Source organism: Epinephelus fuscoguttatus, linkage group LG17 (assembly GCF_011397635.1).
Source record: "Epinephelus fuscoguttatus linkage group LG17, E.fuscoguttatus.final_Chr_v1".
Classification (NCBI taxonomy): domain Eukaryota; kingdom Metazoa; phylum Chordata; class Actinopteri; order Perciformes; family Serranidae; genus Epinephelus; species Epinephelus fuscoguttatus.
The window spans coordinates 4,536,182-4,555,306 of NC_064768.1; the positions used below are offsets into that span (position 1 = coordinate 4,536,182).

Consider the following 19,125-nt stretch of genomic DNA (forward strand, 5'->3'; position numbering starts at 1 on the left):
GGACTCTAGCTGGAGATTTGGCTCAATGGGCAACAGCCAGCAATCAAACTCTAAGTTCTGTTAATGGTTTGTTGAGCGTTCTTAGAAGACATGGCCATCGTCTTCCCAAAGATGCCTGGACACTTCTCCAAACTCCGAAAGACGTTCAGTGCCAGCTCAAGTACAATGGTCAATATGCCTATTATGGTCTGGAGTCAGGCATTCTTTCTAACTTTCTGACTTTCTACAATGAAAAAAAAGGAGATGTTGAATTAACATTCAACGTAGATGATGTTCCAGTTTTCAAGTCAACCAAGAAGCATTTTTTGACCCATCTTAGCCACATGTGCTGGTGCTGATCCATTTATTGTGGTGCTGTATTTTGGAACGGGTAAACCTGAACCATTAACAGAATTCATTGAAGACTTGATGGAGGATTTAGCTGGTTTGCTGGAAAGAGGAGTTGAGTATTAGGGCAAAGTTTACAAAGTGAGCATCAGGACATTTATCTGTGATGCACCTGCAAGAGCTTTTCTGAAGTGCACTAAAGGCCACAATGCCAGCCAAGGCTGTGAGCGATGTGAGGCAACATCACTACGCATAAACAGTAGGATGGTTTATACAGCCACAGATGTCGCTCCCAGCAGAACTGATGAAATGTTCAGCCAGTTCAAGTATGTTAACCATCAGAAGATGCCATCTCCTCTCCTTAATTTGGGGATTAGATGCATTGAGCAGTTTCCTCTTGATTACATGCATCTGGTGTGCCTTGGTGTTGTCAAACGAATCCTGGTATTTCTTATTCGTGGACCCCCTAACTGCAAATTACACTGGAGGCAGCAGGAGGAATTGTCGGAAAGGCTGGTTAGCCTGAAGAGAGCGATGCCAGGTGAATTTGCAAGGCAACCCCGGTCTCTGAATGAAATCGATCATTGGAAGGCTACAGAATTTCGTCAGTTCCTCTTGTACACAGGGCCAGTAGTCTTGAGCAGTGTCCTTCCCCAACCGCTCTACAGTCATTTCTTGACATTAACAGTCAGTGTGTCCATTCTGTTAGAAAAAGATACAGAGAAGAGAAATGCATATCTGGACTATGCAAAGGATCTCATGGATCACACTGTTGATGCAAGCGCTGACTTCTATGGACAGATATTCCCCACCTACAATGTCAATTCCTTAAAGCACTTGCATGAAGATGTAAGATTCTTCAAGTGTTCATTGGGGTCACCTGTGGGCTCTGATTAACACTAGAACCACCAACAGGTCAAATTTACCCGCAGCTGTGTTTTGATTGTATGTAACTTTGTTTTGATAAAATATTCAAGTCTCTCAGTCTTTGACTTTTCCCAAAAGTGTGTTCTGTAGCACCCTCTCTTATTACAAATTGTCAAGATATAGTCAGATTTAAAAAATGGCCATAACTGCCAGCAGGTAAAATTTACCCCACATAGAAAACTGTCACATAGCATTGACTTTTTAGACATAAGGCGTTGCCATAGCAACATATGTAACGGCGCGAAATGTAACAAAGGTGTAATGGCTTGATCATGAAAGTTGTGGGAGAAGGAGAAGAAGACGAGAAGACAAGATGGAGAATAAGAGAAAGAGATTTGCTGTGTATCAGGCGCTAGACCTGCTGAACAGCATGAATGAGGGCGAGTCTGATGGAGGGGAGGTGTGCGGACTCAGCAACATATCCTGGGTGGATTCTGCCGATTGGTCATCATTGGACAGCAAACCAGAGCCTCCCTGAAAAGGTTTTCGCATTTTCTAAATGTTTAGGTTGATTTGAGGGGAATTATGTCTGATTGCGAGCGATGTGCGACTCGCTCTTTTTTTTTTGACCTGCGGAAAGTATAAAGTTTTCCAGCACAGTGAAGCCTATTGTTTAGTAAAACTGATATTGATACATTTTTTCGTTGAGTAAAAATCTACTTTGAATTATGGAATTAATTAGAATCATTTCTTGTCAGTAAATATTTTTGTTTGGACTTTTAAACTTCTGTAGACTATGTGCAATTGTTTTTCTCTCTCTCCACTTATCCGCGGCTTGCTGAGCAAGGAAACCCATATGTCCGTCACTCGGACCCCCTTATATATTACACTGAACAAAAATATAAACGCACCACTTTTGTTTTTGCTCCCATTTTTCATGAGCTGAACTCAAAGATCTAAAACATTTTCTATCCACACTAAAGACCATTTCCTCACAAATATTGTTCACAAATCTGTCTAAATCTGTGTTAGTGAGCACTTCTCCTTTGCCGAGATAATCCATCCCACCTCACAGGTGTGGCATATCAAGATGCTGATTAGACAGCATGAATATTGCACAGGTGTGCCTTAGGCTGGCTACAATAAAAGGCCACTCTGAAATGTGCAGTTTTGCTTTATTGGGGGGGGGTCAGAAAACCAGTCAGTATCTGGTGTGACCACCATTTGCCTCACGCAGTGCAACGCATCTCCTTCACATAGAGTTGATCAGGTTGTTGATTGTGGCCTGTGGAATGTTGGTCCACTCCTCTTCAATGGCTGCGCGAAGTTGCTGGATATTGGCAAGAACTGGAACATGCTGTCGTATACGCCGATCCAGAGCATCCCAAACATGCTCAATGGGTGACATGTCCGGTGAGTATGCTGGCCATGCAAGAACTGGGATGTTTTCAGCTTCCAGGAATTGTGTACAGATCCTTGCAACATGGGGCCGTGCATTATCATGCTGCAACATGAGGTGATGGTCGTGGATGAATGGCACAACAATGGGCCTCAGGATCTCGTCACGATATCTCTGTGCATTCAAAATGCCATCAATAAAATGCACCTGTGTTCGTTGTCCATAACACCACCGCCACCATGGGCCACTCGATCCACAGCGTTGACATCAGCAAACCGCCCCCCCCCACACGACGCCTCACATGCTGTCTGCCATCTGCCTTGAACAGTGAAAACTGGGATTCATCCATGAAGAGAACAGCTCTCCAACGTGCCAGACGCCATCGAATGTGAGCATTTGCCCACCTGGTTGGTTACGATATGAACTGCAGTTAGGTCGAGACCCGATGAGGACGGCACGAGCATGCAGATGAGCTTCCTGAGACGGTTTCTGACAGTTTGTGCAGAAATTCTTTGGTTATGCAAACCGATTGTTGCAGCAGCTGTCCGGGTGGCTGGTCTCAGACGATCTTGGAGGTGAACATGCTGGATGTGGAGGTCCTGGGCTGGTGTGGTTACACGTGGTCTGTGGTTGTGAGGCCGGTTGGATGTACTGCCAAACTGTCTGAAACGCCTTTGGAGATGGCTTATGGTAGAGAAATGAACATTCAATTCACAGGCAACAGCTCTGGTGGACATTCCTGCAATCAGCATGCCAATTGCACGCTCCTCAACACTCAGACATCTGTGGCATTGTGCTGTGATAAAACTGCACATTTCAGAGTGGCCTTTTATTGTGGCCAGCCTAAGGCACACCTGTGCAATATTCATGCTGTCTAATCAGCATCTTGATATGCCACACCTGTGAGGTGGGATGGATTATCTCGGCAAAGGAGAAGTGCTCACTAACACAGATTTAGACAGATATGTGAACAATATTTGTGAGGAAATGGTCTTTAGTGTGGATAGAAAATGTTTTAGATCTTTGAGTTCAGCTCATGAAAAATGGGAGCAAAAACAAAAGTGGTGCGTTTATATTTTTGTTCAGTGTAATTTATATATATTCATATCATATATTATTATATTAAGGGGCGGCACGGTGGTATGGTGGTTAGCACTCTCGCCTCACAGCAAGAGGGTTGCCGGTTCAAACCCAGGAGGGAGCCCTTCTGTGCGGAGTTTGCATGTTCTCCCCGTGTCAGCGTGGGTTCTCTCCGGGCACTCCGGCTTCCTCCCACAGTCCAAAGACATGCAGATTGGGGACTAGGTTAATTGATAACTCTAAATTGTCCATAGGTGTGAATGTGAGCGTGAATGGTTGTTTGTCTCTATGTGTCAGCCCTGCAATAGTCTGGCGACCTATCCAGGGTGTACCCTGCCTCTCGCCCGATGTCAGCTGGGATAGGCTCCAGCCCCCCCACGACCCTCAAGAGGATGAAGCGGTTAGAAGATGAATGAATGAATGAATATTATTATATTAACTTATATACTATTATATATTTTGTTGTCTGTTGTTTTTATCTGTGCTGTTTTATCTGCCGTTTTTTGAAGCACCTTGCAACCTTGTTCAGAAAAGTTCTATGAAAATAAAGTTTATTATTATTTTTATTTGATCACCATATTGTCATTTTGTGGTTAACATAAAGGGGCTATAACTAGCATTTGGTCATACAAGCCTGTGTTGTAGAATGATACGTTGTTGTACGTTGTTAGTTTTACCTTGAAAATCAATGCATTCTAATAGCGGGTAAATTTTACCCGGTGGCGGTTTTAGGTATACCGTGACCTCTGGCAGTTCTAGTGTTAAGGTTTCCACCAGGGAAATTCCCTCTCGTCAGTCCTTGCTCTCTTAGGCTAGATGGGTGTGTGCTACAGGGGGTGACAATATCATAGCATACACACCAGACTAGACTGTATTTATATTTACATTAATTTTATATCCATGTGACTTGGTAGACAGAATGAAGAAATTTATTTTCTTATGAGATTTTAATAGGAATGCACTATATGATCACAGTACAGAAAGTTAACAACACTGTATCTCTGGTGAAATGTATTAAAATTAATTTGCTTGTTCAGACTCACTTCAGCACATAACCGAGTGACGTGTGTGTTAGGGTACTGTCATTGCACAACATTAAGGAATTAAAAACATCTATATATCCACAGGTTCCCAAGCCCTCGAGATGCCTCCATACAAAAAAGGCCATCCATCTAAAAGCTCAAGTGCCAGCTGCACTGCAGCAAAGGATTCCACATGTAACACTTTATAGAAAGTTGCACAAAACTAACTTTACAGGACTCATGTCACAGTTTTATGTAGATAAGCTGTCCTTATTTGAAATTTTTTGTTTATATATTTATATAAATGCAGATCGGAGTCAAATGCCATGCGCTAATTGTGAGCATAAAGGCGGTTCAAAAATTGTCTCTGGCAAAGACCACTGTAAAGGCAAGTGCAATTTTATTTATAGTAACACTCTGTTTGTGACAGATGACATCAAGATTTGAACAGTTCCCATTTAAGGACAATGTTATTTAGAAATGTAAATCCACAGGTCCCCAAGGACAACAGACGCCTCCATATCGGAGAGGCCCTACGTCCAAAAGCCCAAGTAACCCTTTTTAGAGAACTGCACCAAACTTAACTATGCAGGACTCATGTTATAGTTATAGTAGACAACCTGTACTTATTTGAAATTGTTTATTTATATAAATGCAGATAGGAGTCAAATACCACGCACTACCGCTGACAGTAAAGGGAGTTCAAAAAATGTACCTGACAAAGACTACCGTCAAGGCAAGTGCAATAATATATATTGTAACACTCGTCCACATTTGAACTGTCCACGGTTAAGGATAGTGTTGTATTATTTTGAAACTATATATATCCACAGGTTCCCAAGAAGTCCAGATGCCTCCATATCGGAGAGGTCCTCCATCCAAAAGCCCAAGTAACTTCTTTGAGAATATTACAACAAACTTAACTATGCAGGACTCATGTTAGAGTTAGCAGTAGACATCCTGTACTTATAGATACAGATACTTATAGATAAAATTCTCCACACCGCTCGTTTGCCACAATTCATATGTCCCGACATTGCTGGATGCAGAATTAAGTTAAAAAGGCATAATTTTATCAATGTTATTACTAAATATTGACTCTGGTTTGATAGCCAGCAGGTGCGTGCACTTGCACATGCGCACACCATTTGAACAGCCTGAGCAAGATCACCCTCAAAGCTGCACGATATCTACATACCAGGTGCTGTTAACATGCTGCATCCTGCTGAAAGCTACTCACACGAGAGATCAGCTTGCTCAGGCCGTTCAAACGGTGTGCACATGCACCTGCAGGCTAAGAGCTAGAGTCAATTTTTAGCCTAAACATGGAGGAAATGTCATCTTTTTAACTTAATTCTGCATATCCCTTCAGGAAATATGGTTTGTGGCAAAAGAGCAGTATGGGGATTTTTTAAGGATTTTTGGGGGGGTATTTTTATTAGGGTTTGTTCTGTTTTTTGGAAAAATACTAGAAGCTCTGTCCCCATGGTACTCCAGCAGTGTTTTGAGGATCAAAAAACTATACCGGATTTCTCATCAGCATGAGGGTGAGTAGATGACTGAATTTTCATTTTACATATCAATTCCAGTGTAAGAATTGATATGGCAGCGATCCAAACCAGTAAAACACAGAAATACAGCATAGGTAACACACACATAGCTCTACAAACTCTGTTTTACAAATGTCTTTTCAGCCGGGTAACAATTTTTTTTCTTTTCTTTTTTTCTTTTTGTCAAAGTACCAATCAATCATTGCCTCCCCCAGTGTGTCTGCAATGGATCCACCTGCTGCGACATTCCAAGAACTGACACCAAGATGTAAGTGCCAGTCTTGTGCCTTCAACTCAACAATGTTCAGTTTTGTCAAATTTCATGTTTACTCAATTGTAAAAGGATCAAAGTCTGAATGTTATGACAAAAAATACTATATTAATAAGGGCTGCCCCCTAATAGTCTAACCGTAATTCGATGAGAAAGCCTTTTCATCGTTCAGTTACTTGTGCCTTGTCAAAATTAACCTTAGCAGCTAAATGGCTAGACCATGTATGAAACGCCAGAGGTCTTTTCATTAAAACGGACACAGGAAGTGTCGACATGTTGCAACACAAGTCAACTGACTTCATCACTTGTTAAGGGTGAAGTCAGTTAAAGTTATGTCTGGTAAAATAATCCACAGTGTAGATTATTAAGTGTGACTGCCACAAGAGGGTGAAATGCTAACCATGCATGCAAAGATTAGCCTATAATTCGTCGACCACAAACATGTATCATCTGAATATGTAAATTGCCTGAAGTCATCCACCTAGTTATTACCATTGAGGTAGACATGTCGCTTCATGCCGGCGCTTTTTAATTAAATTAAATATAAACGTGCAACAAATAGTCGACTAATGCCTTGAAATGGTGACTACTGTTCGACTAAGAAAATCTTTGGTCGGGGCAGCATTATTTATGCAGCTGTCATTACCAGCAGACTTTGTTTTTCAAAGCAGTACACTGTAATTACGGTTTCAATTTAATTCCCAGTTATGATATTTTGGATGGTGAACCCTGTTTTCCAAAACCCAAGTAGACATCCTTAAATGTCTTGTTATATCCAGAACACAGAGAAATGCAGTTTACTATCACAAGAAGACTAAAGAGACTACAAAATATTCACATTTGAGAAGCTAATATCCGAATTTGGATTTTTTTTTTTTAAATAAAAAAAAAAAAAGATTTAAAAAAATCCATTATCAAAATAGTTGGCGATAAATTTGATATTAGATTAATAATCAATTATTCGATTAATCACTGCATCTCTAGTGATAACTCAAACCTTACAGACTGTAAAAACACTGAATAAATGGACACTTCATATCCTGATGAAGCGGCATGTACAGGTATGTTGATCTTGTAAAGGGGTGTAGTTGTTGTCTTGCCCTGTCATATCTGCAATCTGTCCTTTTGTATTTCAGGTTGTATTATTGTATGGAATTCGCCACGCAAAAATCCCTCCTGTGCAAGACAGACTTCCCCCACAGTGTCAGCACCAAATAGACAGAAAAGTAGGTTAAACTTCACCGTTACAATTCTGCTAGCATTTCATTGTACTCTGGATTTTTTTTATTTCTTATGTATCAACCATTTTATAAAATTGTTCCCACAATGTGCATCTTTAAGAATTTAAATCTTTGCTAATTATACTTTGCCTGTGTCCCACAGCAAAGCAGAAAAAAAAAATCTATACACAGTGTCTGAAGAACACAAGTCAAACTTGTTAATTACACTGCTGCTGTGTCATTACTAATATTGGAATAATCTCAAAAGTTTTTCTTTGGCTGAGTAGTTCATGTATTATCAATTCAGGATTCCAAAGGAAGATGGTTAATGTGTTTCTACAACTGAAGGACCATGTGCAGCGGATTGAGGCCTCACTAAGGACCAAGCAAGATCCAGAATGCTCCATTGAGCAATTAAAAAATGAACATGACGTGGCTAATTTTGAGGAGAAATTGAAAAAAAAGGCAACAATGGAAACAATGGCAAGTAAAGTTTTATTAGATTTCTGTAATGTTTTTTACCACACAAGTATTGTCTCAGGTAAAGCATTCTTGTTCTGTCATTACAGATAACCTTGTTGTCCAGAGTTGGTGGCAAGAACATAAAGGATTGCACTACAAAGTGCATGAACAGGTATGTTTAAGTGATAATTAAATATTATCACAGGTGTGAAGTGTGAGAAAAGTCTATAAAACTTGTCTACAGGGGAGTACAGATAACAGTTGTTTAAAATCATTTATCTTGTGATTTAGCTAGCAAAAAGTCTGTGTTTTTCAACATAAGTTAAGATTGCTCAGTATTTAAAAAACTGAATGTCCATTCCAGCCAGGAGTAGGCCTTCTTTGTCTTCATATTTCAACACACGGCTAGCTTCTGGTCCTTTGTCTCCATACTGGCGAAAACAAAACGGACTGATCTGTCTCGGTCTTGTAGTACATGAAGAATTATTATAGGATGTAAGCTGGAATTTTCCAGCTGTAACAATATAGGGGTGAGCATAAAAAAAAATATCTAAATACACTTCAACAAAAAGCTAAACAAATGCATGCCAGTAAAACAAATATCAAATAAGAAACAAAAGAAAATACCAAACAATAAATGAGGGCTCTTTCATATTTAATAAACAATATAGGTTCATTATCCTGATGCCTTTGGAGTGTACTGGATACTTGTACTGCCTCCTCCGGTTCAACATATCAAAAATAAATAAACTAAGTGGGACGTACTTGGAGTGGTGAAGCACAATTGACCCCTTCGCTTTCCCATTAAGTTTTTGTCTTTCCTTTAGCAGCTAACTGGTCAGTTTGTACAAAGCTTTGGCAGCCTCTTTCTTTTTCAGAGCCCACGTGGGCTGTCGGTTACTCTCACGACTGTTTTCACCCTTGCGACCAGGTCGTAGGTAGGTCTTTACTTCCCCTTCCCCTTGTGTTCTGTGCACACAGTCTCATCTCTCCTGGTTTAGCACTGCATCAGTCAGCTGAACAAGTATGAGGCACCTCTGACAGGTGGAAAATATCAACACAGAGCCCAGTACGCATAGCCCACTGAACACAAAAATAATTCCAGGTCAAATGACCAAGCCCTGCGAAAACCCAAAGACTTTACACCCAAAACAGCACCACCATCAGGATTAGCTGTCACACACACGCACCAAACCAACTGTTGTTGATATCATTTAATTTGATGTGTCATTTGAAACACAGGTAAATCAAAAGAATTTACCAATTTAAAAATGGCAAACTACAAATACTGAAAGATTGAAAAACACTAAATATTTTATAAGGTGCTGAATTTTTGTCAAGTAGACATCAGAAATATGTTGTAGTCGTTAAGTGTGGGGGGTGTGGGGGCCAGCAGAGGGAATTTTGATTGACTGGTAGAAATACACACTTTATCCTTGTCAGAAAAAATGCTTACTTGGTAGCTCTGACATGACATCAGATGTTGGAAATAAGCTCTTCATGATAGAGGCAGCCTACAATACATGGGAGGAACGAAGTTTTTCCTCTTGCTGTTACATAGGTCAGGCAAGTTCTTAAATATCAATTGTACTGTATTTCAAAACTGTGGTGTTTGTGAGTGTCAAATGAACTTGCCAGCTTTACAATGCCAGTGTCCCATCACAGTCACATGTGCAAATTATGTAAATAAACCTTGCTAAATGTATAAATATGGGCTAGGAATTTGAGATGAAGTCCCAGAGATGTCCTCTCCAGTTGAAACAATTTGATAGCTGCTGTGCGTCATGTATAGTTATACCAGGGGTCGCGTTAACTGGATATTCTCGGTCATTGACGTTTTTCTTTTTTTACAACAATGACCGGAAAATCTGAAGGCCGTCGGTCATTTTGACCGGTTGCAATTACCACCCCTGTCCATTTGGCGGCAGAGTGCACAGTCTGTGGTTTAAGTGGCTGCCGTTTTCACACTGCAGAGAAAAAGTCATTCATCTGCTTCATGTAGCGTTGTTGACATAACGCCCAGGAAACACCAGACGTGGAACCGAAGCACGGCGCCCAGCAGCCCAGGCAGTCTTCAGTCAGTGCCCATGTTAACCTATCTGACTGTCCACACAGGCCGCTGAGCAGAGCGGAGCGTCCAAGGAGTAGAGGCAGCGCTTCAGTTCGGTGTCTGGTCTATTTTTCACGGGAGCAGCAAGTGCTTCTGTCAAGCTGGATGTAGTGGATTCTACCAAACAGGAAGTCGGACACAGAATAGAGGAGAGAATCCGGCCAGTTTTCAAAATAAAATAACAGCACGCACTGTGGAACGTGAGGAGAAAATACCATGTTTATAATTGAAAATAACACAACAGAGCATAACCGAACACATTTTTCAATACCATAATCACTTCATTACAATTTTAATTTTGTGTCACCGAGCCTACAGGCATAACTACATAACGCCCTGGACACACTGGACGCGTTAGTGACGCGTTTGTGCTGTCCGGTGTGTTCAGGGCGAAGCCTAATGGCACGGGTGTGTGGATGTCTGTTCATCTTTTTGTTCATGTCCTTATTAATGCACACTTTATAACTTGCTTTTTGGATTTATTAAAAACGAACGAATGAAAACTAAATGTCTTTGATTATCTTTAATATCATTTAAAAACGAAAATTAAAATGACCGGTAAAAATAGATTATGACCAGATTTTTATGACCCTGTCCGTCAAAATGACGGCGACGAAAAAGTCTAGTGCAACCTCTGAGTTAAACATAAATAGAGCCTGTGATTTCACTTTTCCTAAATCGTGCACAAACTATGTTGCAAGAACCTCTGTCTGTCAGAATTTTGTTTCATTGTATTTTGATAGTCTCATGCCAGCTGCGTGTCATTAATCTAATTGCCTTGGTTTTTTGGCAGCACTGTGTAAACTTTGTAATTGCAGAGAATTTTGAAAATACTTAAGGGATAAAATTCAGGGACTACATTATGTTTTTACATGTCTTCATTCATTTAGTATTTTTGATCTGGTGCTAATGTCTTCATGTAGCCTACTTAGATTTTGATGTAAAAGTTATAGTACACAACTTCCTATATTACTGATCCAATGATGTAAACGGCACACCCTTTTGGTGCCGTTTTTATTTTGTTATATATGTACAATATACTAACAGGAATTTTGTCTTACAGGCTCATGACGAATGGAGTTATGTCAAATTACAACATGCATGGAGGAGGACAACGGGATAAACTTCCCTTTAAGGCCACAAAGCTGTGTCATGTGATCAAGTGTAAGAAACTAAGATTGACATTACTGAAATTACTGAATGGGTTTCATTTGCATGTGGCTATCCTGGGCTCAGCTGGGCTACCATAGCACAGACTGTTAATGCCTACAGGCTTTCTTAGGAAACATCAGATTCAGGCTACTGTGTGGGTCCAAGATGTGGATCTTTCATTAGCCTTTCAACTTCCAAAACAAAGTGTTCCTGCCATCTATAAAGTGCATTTAGCATCTGAATAGGCGCTCTGTAAAAATGTTTAATTTTTTATTGTGCCCTCTTTCCAGCTGCTGTGAAGAGATGGAACATGAAAGCCACAGACGCAGACACTGAATCAGCTATGCAATCCCACCTGAAACATGCCCCAGCACAAACTGGGGGCAAGGGACAGACCCCCTCAGGACCTCGCAGTGGTTATCCAGGACCTTTGATATTGTTATCCAGGACCTTGAAATTGTTCTCAAGGAACTGTAATTGTTCTCCAGGACCTAAAATGTTCACTTTCAAATAAAATGTTTGTTACATTAAACATGTTCATTTGTTATTCAAGTGTATTTAAATATATAGATAATTCATTACATATATCTGGTCCTGAATGCTGTCTTTTATCCCTTTTTTAAGATTAGTCCATGTATTAATACTTGATGGATGATGTATTTTACAGTATGGGTGAACATCACTAGGATATTTTTAACTTTATCACAGGCAGAGTTGGGTATAATGCGTTACAAAGTAACGTGTTAGAGTACTTTGATTACTTTTTGCAGTAACGAGTAACCTAACGCGTTAGTTTGCTAATACGTACGTTTTCAAACAGGACATCAGTTACTTCCGTTATTTTTAGAACGCTGGTCATTCAGCTACGAAACAGCAACGGCTGTCATGTGGTTCTAATAACGGAGATAACGTTAAACCTATCAGTCTGAAAGAAGCCACAGAGCTTGTGGCTCACTACGTGGTCGGAGAAATGCTGCCGTTGTCTACGGTGGAGTCTAAATAGGTGGAGTAGGACTCACTGACAGACATATTTCAGACTCAGGACTTGCATTATGCCTGGTACACGCTACACGCTGGTACTCACCAATTATCCCCGGTCGTCTTTTAGGCGTGTGTGATGTCATTGGGTTATTCTTGTCCTATTTTTATCACTTTTACTATTATTTGAGTCACTGTGTCTGTTCATGTACCAGCCGACATGTTGTTGTAGTCACCTAAAAGCGTCAGCAGATGGCAGGAGCTACATTTGAAGCGCCATATGTAAACTGTCAAGCTACTGTATCTTCCACAGGAAGTTCTGACAAATGTTTCAGAATAAAAGCCTGTTTAGAGTGCCGAAGTCACGCCCTGTCTGGTGAAGCTCATGGGACCTTAGATCAGAAAAAATATGAATGGCAGTGAATGAGGAGAGAAATATTATCTATTGGTCCTGTTTGAGCTGTGACATGAAATCCAAATATGTCGTTAATGAATTTAATACATAAATTTTAAGGTCAAGAAAGTCATACTTCCAGCAGCTTGGAGTGACTGCAACCTGGCACAAAACATACAGACATCTTCAATCACAAATCAGTTAATCATAAAACAGTGGAATTTCAGTGGGGAGGCCAAGCTGCAGGAAGCGAGCGAAAGCTATGACGTCACATACGCGACCTCCTCCTGTGTACTCTTGAGTCTTTCTAATTAAAAAGCTTATATCTCAACAGTTTTACCACAAAGTATGACTTTCTTGACTTTAAAATTTAAGTTTTAAATTCATTAACAACATATTTAGATTTCATGTCGCAACTCAAACGGGAACAAAAGATAATATTGCTCTCCCCATTCACTGCCATTCATATTTTTTCCGATCTAATGCCGCATTCATTTGGCAATCCAGGCCGGTCATTCCTTGTCGAATTTATATGACCGTATGACATGTCTGATCTGAAAGCGTTTCGCTGCATTCTATTGGTAGCCGGAACCGGGATTGATACGGTTTCCGGTCCAGAAAGGTACAAAAGCACACCCGATCTACCCGGAAGTCTCGTCATCAAACTCGGGCAAGTTCCAGGTAGACTGAGTCGGTAGAATTGATGTCACGACGAAGATGGCTGCGAACACTGTGAATGGTAAACAAAGTTATTTGTCCTCAATTTGTCCTCGTATATACTGTTTAACCCTATGGGCCCGAACAATGCATAGTGCATCCAAATTCACACCTGTTCTTCTCTATTGATTTTCTCCGCGACCGTGCGTCATAGCGAGAAGCCACGCATATCACGTGAAACAGCGAAATTGTAGCTTTCCGATAAGGCAAAGCACTTGTCGGTAGTCCAATGTTTTCACAGCGAAAGTTACACTAAAATCATGAATAACAGAGCTTTCATACAGCTCTGCACACACATTACTCTTGGATAGATTACTCGCGAATGCAGCATCGCGCAGAAATGCCACGCATATCACATGAAAGCGCAGGAGCAGAGCACACATCATTGTGCTGTCATCCCATCACACTATAAATCCAGATTTATTGTCTACAAAATAAAAACTTAACAAATTTCTTTACAATCCATTATACAGATCTTGTTATCAGTCACTTCATATAGCTTTCCACAAACACAACTAACACATTAACACGCTTCGCTACCAGCTATTTTGTGCAAGGCGTGGAGAAATAGACTCCAGTCAGCTTCCACCTTGTGAAGATTGTCTCTACATGCATGCCTTGCGAGCAAAATATCAGCCTGCTATCTGATGGAGGAGTCTGGAGTGCAATCCAAGTGTACCAAATCCAAAGGATCATGGATGGAAGATCCATGATCATGGATGGAAGATCCATGATAAGGATCTGGCCATTGAGTGGATGCGAGGTACGCCTGCACCAGAGGCTGTATTGGCCCTACTATCATGCTCCTGCTCACAAACATGTAAACTTTCAGAATGTCCATGCCTGCAAAATGGTCTGCATTGCACAGACGTGTAAACTACAAACCTGCAGCAACCAGGCAAATGAGCTGGAATGTTTTCCAGAGCTGAATGATAGTGATGTGGACGATGAATGATGTGACAGAGTAAGTGCTATACTTAATAACGGCTCTAGATGGCCTAAATTCTAATTCGTGTTCCTAGTGTTGACATTATCTCTGTGCCTTATGCCATCTCTCCCTCTGTTTTAAGGACTCACCAGCCACAGCTCCTGTCTCTTCTCCACCTGATTCGAAGTCTGCCATTGCTGTCTCTCTATGCTCTCCACTGACATTCAATTTCAGTATAGTAGCTCTGAGTGTTAGTTAGGATGAGGGCAACAGGTGGGCCCCCCTATTTTAGGACGGCGTACAATGGAGAAATAAGGCATCTCTTTCCCTCTGCTAGCCTGGGAGTCCGCCTTAGGCAAGCGGTAGCACTCCCTTTGCCTCCTAGTTATGGGTCAAATAGCAACTGGGCAGCTCCGAGTGCTCGTAGGCCTACTGCAGGCTACAGTAACACTGAGTGTTAGCACAGTAACTGCGTAATCAATTTCCCCTCCTTGTGATTGTCTTCATTAACAAAATTGGTGCATATTTAAATAAAATATTTCAGAAAATTTGTAATACAAAAAATACTTGTCTTAATATGAGTGATCAACTGGGCAAGTTTCATGGGGATATCTATTAGTTAATTTTTTGCCCTATTTGTAGTGTTTTACCTACATGGGTGTAAGTTTGTTTACAGAGTGATAACTGTAATTAAGCTACTAGATAGGCAGGGCTATCATACCAAAATACAAACTAGAGACCTGTAGAGAGATAAAAATGCCAAAATTGTTTGGTCCCCGTGGGTGATAGGGGCCTACCAAGTTGTGAAAATGATCCTTTTAGCCCCTGGACTAACTGGGCCCCGTTCTATTTGTCTGTTTGAAGTTCTGGCTGCACTAGTTACCTGTCAGGGGCTGGTGACATCAGATGGTGAGGTGAATAATCTAATAACCTACTTTTATGATAAGATGACATTCTTTGGCACATATAAGTGCAGTTTTTGGGTGATTGGCTTATTTACATTAACAATGGCAAACACATATATACATGCCTTTTGGATTTTTCATTCCTTATTCCATGTCCGCCTATAATTCATGTATGTTTAGGTGTATACATTTTTTAAAAGGAGCAAGGTACTGATGAAATCTTTACTGCATTGTGTGCAGCAACTGTCTGTGAACATTCAGTCCAAATTTGGTGACATTCTGATAATTATTTCCCGAGATTCATGTGATAATGCAGACACTGTCCCTTTTGGAGAAGCCTCAATTTTGACTATTTTCAATTTTGGGGAGGACCCAAAGATCATCCAAAAAAAATTATTAAGATACTAGATACGCAGGTCTATCATACCAAAATGTAAACTAGAGACATAGAGGAAGTCAAAAATACCAAAATTGTGTGGTCCCTTTAAATGATACCAATTTGTGAAAATTAGCCCCGTGGCCCCTGGACTATAGTGAGGAATATCGTATCTTACCACGTCTTAGACTTGCGTATGTTTCTCCCTGTCTATCCACATTTGTAGTCCGGCTTTCAAGATGCAAATATCTCCATATTGTCCAGTTGACACTCCATCAAACTTTGTATGACAAGACCAGCCACTTCACCTTTGCGCACCCAGACAACTGTAGCCTAATTATGCATGCTGACAGGGCCATAGTCACCATACATTTAGGGGGACATGTGTGCCCCCCAATGTCCAAAATGCCCCCTCAATATATAACTGAAACTGAAAAACAAATATTATCTTGGAGGACATCATTGCACTTGGTTGACTATTTTTCTATTATCTTAGATGTAAATATTGTATGTTTCTTTCAGATAAAACACATTTTTGACTTGTGAATGAGTCAATGGAATTTCTTGCAATAATGAAAAAATACTGGCAATCATGTCCGCCTGGCACAAACCACATGTTTTGGACACCTGTGAAGTGACAGAATGTCCCAGCATCATGGTTCTTATGTTGCCAGATTCCAGAGAGTCTTCCCTCTTCAGATATGGCAGAATATGTCATTTTCCAACTTGCTGTGGTGAGATACATGTAAAAATGTAAGAATTGAGTAACACGGATTTGTTTTTTTCATTGATAAAAAAATTAATATAAAATACAGGCACATAGAAGAACATGAAATGATGGCAAATCTGGTTAGCCCAGATTGTCCTGAAAAAAAAAAGATATATATAAAAGTAAAGGCAGTAAAAATACCCCAAAAACGCCTCGGGCCCATAGCATTTGTGTTGTAAAAATCATACAAGTACTTTGCAATGGCATTTCTATTTCCACTGTTGATTTGTGTTGGAAAAAAGTCTGTGCAAGCCCGTTGTAGCCTAAAGTCGTTTGAACCAGCAAAGTTGGCATGCAAACAAAAACAAACTTAAGGCGTGCCGCCATGTTTTCCGGACTATTGCAATGAAACACTTTCAGATCAGACGCGTCATACGGTCATATAAATCCGACAAGGAATGACGGCCTGGATTGCCACACGAATGCAGCATTTCATTGCAACAGTACAGAAAACGTGGCAGCGCAACGCAAGTTTGTTTTGGTTTGCATGGTTGCTGAGCAACGCAGACTTTGCTGTTTCAAACGACTTTAGGCTACAATGGGCTTGCACAGACTTTTTTTCCAACACAAATCAATAGTGGAAACAGAAATGCCATTGCAAAGTACTTGTATGATTTTTACAACACAAATGCTATGGGCCCGACGCTTAATTAAACAGCATATACGAGGACAAATTGAGGACAAATAACTTTGTTTACCATTCACAGTGTGTGCAGCCATCTTCGTCGTGACGTCAATTCTACCGACTCGGTCTACCTGGACCTTGCCCGAGTTTGATGACGGGACCTCCAGGTAGAACGGGTGTTCTTTTGTACCTTTCTGGACCGGAAACCGTATCAATCCCGGTTCCGGCTACCAATAGAATGCAGCATAAAGTCCCATGAGCTCTACCGGAAGGTGCGTGACTTCGGCACTCTATAAGGGGCTTTTGATTTGAAACAAGTGTTGAGTTTGAAATGACGGTGCAATATGTTACCTTTACAAAGACAATGGAGCGGATAAAAAGTAAATATAAATATAAATAAATAAATAAATAAATATTATATATATATATATATATATATATAATTTATATTATATAAATATAAATATATAAACACATAGAGGGATTAATAAATAACGGACCGTCTATAATATAATTTGTTTCAAATGAAGCTGGGAGCCTCTGCAGTTGTGGTGAGTAAAAGCCCCGCCGCTACTTGTTAATGTTATTACTTTATGTCTGACCGTGAAGATGTACCATTGTTTGCTAGCTTGATGCTAATGACAGTAACGTTAGCTCAGCGGGTTGACAAAGTGCCTCTGCTGTTTCACACCATCATTTCCCCCTTTACTCTGTGTGGTATCATCCCTAGAGGAAATATTAAAAATGCTGGGGTGTTGTTGTCATACAGTTGTCTACGGCAGCAGATCGTTCTGTGTTTCTACTGGTCAAAGTGACGGCTGTGATGGGAGAATTGGATCTCAGTGAAGGGCAAGTGGTCCATAACTTTAATTTTGGAGACAAAAATGTAGGCTTAGCGCCCTGTGGTCCATTGCCCAATAGGAAATGTAGAATACTCAAAAGTACTTTAAAAGTGCTTGAGTTACTTTTCTTAGGGAGTAACGTTGGAAGTACTTTTAAAGTAATTGAGTTACTTTACTTGGAGTAATGCAGTAAAGTAACTGGTTACTTTTTTAAAAAGTAACACAGTAACGTACTTTGATTACTTTTAAAGTAACCCTTACCCAACACTGACAGGTGAGTTTATTTCAATTTTCAAAGTTTCAATCAGATTCGTTTTTTAATGTGTATTTCGACTTAAAATTATTTAAAAAAATATACAGGTTGAAATGTCATCTATTTGACTTTGAAATGACTTAGATTGAAGTAGCCTTTCTGTGAGTCGTTATGTCGTCTATACAACGTTGAAACAACGTAAATTGATGCTGTCTATGAGCCGTTGAAATGACGTTGGTCATGAAAACGACGTCAGAAAAGCTTTCATTTCAGCCCCTCAGATAGACCTCCAATCAACCTGCCTGACCGACGTTAATCAGACGTGAAATAGACTTCAAAATGTTTGCTGGGTAGTGTACAGCGTACCTGACCAGGCAGAGTACAGTGTTTAAAGAGGGACGTGCAAAAGATGATACATGTACTCACAGCCAAGTTGGAATTTGAAGGGAAAAAAGACACGTGCAGTTAACATAGGCTTGTATATGACTGAAACCCAGTTGTTCGAAAGAAAAATGTGACCAGGTATGAGAAGATAAGAAGTGATTTGTAAAATTCCGACAGGCTGCAGCAAAGCTTTTGCTTATTTCTTTAAGTGTGTTTGGCTGCATTTACCTCAGTATTAATAACAACACCATCCCCAATCATACTATATTTAGAAGCATCACACCACATTCTTTGTTATCTGCATACCTGTAGTTCACGCACGCACACACACACACACACACACACACACACACACACACACACACACACACATACATACACACCAGAGATGTGATTGTCTCTGGTCTTGTGTTGCAGCTGCAGTGATGACGCCTCCATCTCACACCACTGCAGGCATTAACATTGACATCCTGTAATATCCTCTTTGGCAGAAC

General features: G+C 40.4%; 2 long non-coding RNA genes across 3 annotated transcripts; both read left to right on the forward strand.

Moving 5' to 3' along the window:
* Positions 1 to 6,433: 6,433 nt before the first annotated feature.
* On the forward strand, positions 6,434 to 8,213 carry LOC125904349 (uncharacterized). The gene is made up of 3 exons (XR_007451441.1): positions 6,434 to 6,513; positions 7,653 to 7,742; positions 8,044 to 8,213. It is a non-coding gene; the product is annotated as an uncharacterized LOC125904349 (long non-coding RNA).
* Positions 8,214 to 8,325: 112 nt separating this feature from the next.
* On the forward strand, positions 8,326 to 11,943 carry LOC125904348 (uncharacterized). 2 transcript variants are annotated; one of them, XR_007451440.1, is made up of 3 exons: positions 8,326 to 8,370; positions 11,372 to 11,472; positions 11,751 to 11,943. It is a non-coding gene; the product is annotated as an uncharacterized LOC125904348 (long non-coding RNA). The 2 variants fall into 2 exon arrangements; XR_007451439.1 differs by lacking the exon at positions 8,326 to 8,370 and adding an exon at positions 10,229 to 10,508.
* The last annotated feature ends 7,182 nt before the right edge of the window (positions 11,944 to 19,125 follow it).